This window comes from Dipodomys spectabilis, unplaced genomic scaffold (genome assembly GCF_019054845.1).
Source record: "Dipodomys spectabilis isolate Male_0828 unplaced genomic scaffold, ASM1905484v1 ptg000570l, whole genome shotgun sequence".
NCBI lineage: Eukaryota > Metazoa > Chordata > Mammalia > Rodentia > Heteromyidae > Dipodomys > Dipodomys spectabilis.
In genome coordinates, this window is record NW_024871247.1 from 1191951 (window position 1) to 1195655 (window position 3705).

The 3705-nt window shown below is 39.6% G+C and overlaps 1 pseudogene; it reads left to right on the forward strand.

The window, feature by feature from the left end:
• The first annotated feature begins 2624 nt into the window (after nucleotides 1-2624).
• LOC122100211 lies at nucleotides 2625-3377 on the forward strand (annotated as a pseudogene).
• The last annotated feature ends 328 nt before the right edge of the window (nucleotides 3378-3705 follow it).

A 3705-nucleotide genomic window follows, 5' to 3' on the forward strand; every position in this document is an offset into this window, starting at 1 on the left:
ATATACAAAAATGTCATACTCAAATCCCTTGGAAGAATGTGTGCTAATCAAAAAGTGAGAAAAAATTACTACAGATATATGTGTTATTTTTCTTATCTCATACGCTAGTAAGTCTTTTTTAATTTTTCATACGCTAGTAAGTCTTTTTTAATTTTTAAAGTAACAGACTTTAGTTGTATGTAACTGTCATAATTGAAATCTAGGGTTTAAATCATTCTCCCCACTCCATCTGCACAATCATATATGCCGTTACCAAAAGAATACCATTGCCAGATATATATTGCCAGAACCTTTCCCATGCATATACAAACATCTGTGTCCATGAGTATAACATACTCACATAAGATTTTACCGATTATATCATATATAGGTTTCTTCTCACTTGACCAAGCAACCTGCGGTGTTCACTATTTATGACACATTGTACTTAATTAATCAGCCTGTACATGATCAGTGGAAATTTCAATGGTTTTAAATTATTTTAGACACATCTCATTACTGCTAATATCTTTCCACTAGTGAAGTGTAAGAATATCATTGGAGCATAAGGAAAGTGCCTATAGTTTCCCATTCCCTACCCTTCCCCACCATTCTAATTTGTGATAGAGACTGCCAAAGAAGTATGGCTATAAATTCCTTTTAAAAATGTAGGACATTCTGCCAAGGAAATAGTCCCCTTTAAGAGAATGTGAAATTCAGTGGGACTTAACATTTGTGAACATTAAATGTTGACACATGACTGAGTTTTCTAATACATAATTAACTTGTGTGTGTGTGTGTGTGTGTGTGTGTGTGTGTGTGTGTGTGTGTATTTTCTGAACCTGAGGGTGAATTCAGAGCCTGAGTGCTGTCCTGGAGACTTTGTACTTGAACCACAGCTCCATTTCCTATTTCTGGTGTTTCACTTGAGATTAGTGTCTCAGAGACTTTCCTGCTTGTTCTGACATGGATCCTCACAACTCAGGCTCCTGAGTAATTAGGATTACAAGCTTTAGCCACAGATGACTGGTCATTATAATCCTCTGGTTCTCAGAATGACACTTTCCTATTTTTTGCTGTTAAAACTGGCAGTGGGCACTTCATTGGCCTGGTTAGGATAGGAGCATCTTCAAGGATTGTGGTAGCGGCCTTAGAATGGAATGTAAGTAATACCTTCCCCAGTAGCTAACATCCGTCCTCATCACTGTCTAAATAAAATTTATAAATTGAGAAATTTGCTTTCAAACTTGAATTTCTATTAAACATATTGTCTTATTATTAGACAAATAATGGACTCCATTATATTTTCATGTTTTTATACTACATATTTTGATAATATTCACTTTCATTACCCTCTTTTGCCTGTCTCTTCCCATTGTTCTTCCAGGTTTTTACATTTTTCCCTCTCTCTCCCTCCATCTCTTACCCTCCCTCTCTACGTCTCTCCCCTCCCTCTCTTTCTCTCTCATTCTCTGTCTGCCTCTCTGCTAGTATTTGCTTTTCACTTTTTGCCTTCATTCCACCTTTTAAACAAAGCCTCAAGTTCTAGCTTTCTCCTAGTTAATTGGAATTAAGATTTTTAGCCAGGCATCGGTGGCCCTCGCCTGTAATACTAGCTACTCAATTTGTTGAGATCTAAGGATCCGGCTTCAAAGCCAGCCCAGACAGGCAATTCCATGAGACTCTTATTTCTAATTAATCACCAGAAAAGCAGAAATGGCTTTGTGGCTCAAGTGGTAGAGTCCTTGCCTTGAGCTGAACAGATGGTGGGTAGTGCCCAGGCCCAGAGTTCAAACCCCATGACCGACCAAAAAGATAAATAAAACATTTCCTTAGATTTTTCTGTCAAACCGTGGTCATAAATTAAATGTATTCATGTAGATAATATAGGAATTTAATGTTGTTGGCTTATTAACAACTATTTAAATTATTTTGACAAATATAATGAACCATGCTTTATGAATCTCATCTTATTCTGAAATACTACAAAAATAGTAGAGTTTTCGGACACTTCCTAACCTAATAGGAAGCCCTATTCTATATCAGAAGTATATATCAACCATTTCTTTCTCCTGTATTCACCTTAATTTACATCTATTCCTTTATTATTTTTATTTATCAATTGTCTTTAAGTAGTTGTAGAAAAGAGGTGCCATGTGACAAAGCAGTTTATGAATACAGTGTCTATTGATCCTTGTCACCCCTACAACATTCCCACCCCCTCTGACACACCCCTTCCCTTATTTTTCGTAGTTTTGTATTATATGAAATGAATTCCTTTTTAGAAAATTAATTTAGTTTATAGTTATGATAAAGAGGTAGTTGCAGAGGGAATACAATTGCATGAGTCAGAAGAGAACATTTCCTTTCATGAAGCATCTTCTGTTCACTCACTCTCTCCCAATGAGCTCGACTACATTCTGCCCCTTCCTCCCTTCATTTATCTACCTTTTCCCTACTCTCTTCTTTGAGGCACCCAATTTCTGCTAATATTCTCAGGCTTTGACCTAGTCTTTCTAAAGGTTGTAGAATTTGGGCAACATTGGCAGCAGTGATGGTGGAGCAGGAAGGCTCCCACAATGAAGCCCACATTCACATGCAAGGTAAGGTGTATGGAGAAGGGCGGACAGGACACAGTACACCAGAAGTACTGGACGCTCTTCTTCAGATACATGTCCCAGAGCAAGCCTTCTGAGGCCCAGGAGCTCATGTGCTCATGAGCATACTGCTGTTATTCCCTCATGGCCAGCACAACAGCACAGCAGCACTGTACATGCTGGTGTTGGAGTCCCCAAAGAAGGCAGAAGTGGATGTGATGTCTGGCTAGGGTTTTGTTTGATGGATCCCACTTCTCCACAGCCCTGAAGAGTTCCCGTTTGGGTTCCTGGAAACAGTTACACTCCTGGCTCCATCCGCTTTGGGCACTGACCCTATGGAAAGAGAAAACTCCTGGGAATCTTGATATTACTTCCTACCCTCCACAGACGGTGTGAGCTGCACCAATATCCTGGTGGAGGAAGCCCACAGCTTCCAAGGCAAGTGGACATGATTATGGCCCAGGCAGCGCTGCAGTTTCTCTATTGGAAAAACAAAAGCTGGACTGTGGTCTTCATCATGTATGCACAGAAGCATCATCCATCAAGCACGGGTCGCCCTCTGTATAATCCCTGCTCCACTTCATCTGGTTTCTGCTGCTGACCATGGATGGTGGCAAGCTGACCATATTCATGTTGCTGTGCTAGCAGTGCCAGCCCTCCCTATGCAGGCACCCAATTCATGACAAGTACCTTGACAGGACAGGACAGGATAGGACAATTCTCCCTCAGGGTGTATCCCAAGCTTTTGTCTTCCTATGGAGGTGCTCAACCACCTCCTTGTCTCCCTTACTCGTCACCTAAAATGTTCATTCTTACTTATGCTCTATGTATTAAAAACTTATTCAAAGACAAGTTAACTGTTCATGGCTTTCATACTCACTGCTCTAAATCCTCAGATGCCTACATTATGTCATTCTGCTTTGAGTAAAAACCCTCCAAATAGATTTTATGGAAGCTTCCAAGTGTTATACGAAAAACAAGGACTGAGTAAATGAAGAATCAAGTACTTAATGATTAGACAACTCAATGTCCTGAAAAAAATTTCCCTTCATTGCCCAGGACATGGAAAATAATTCCAGACAAAATTCAGCCAGGTATATTTTTAAAGAACCTTTTATAGGGCAACTAC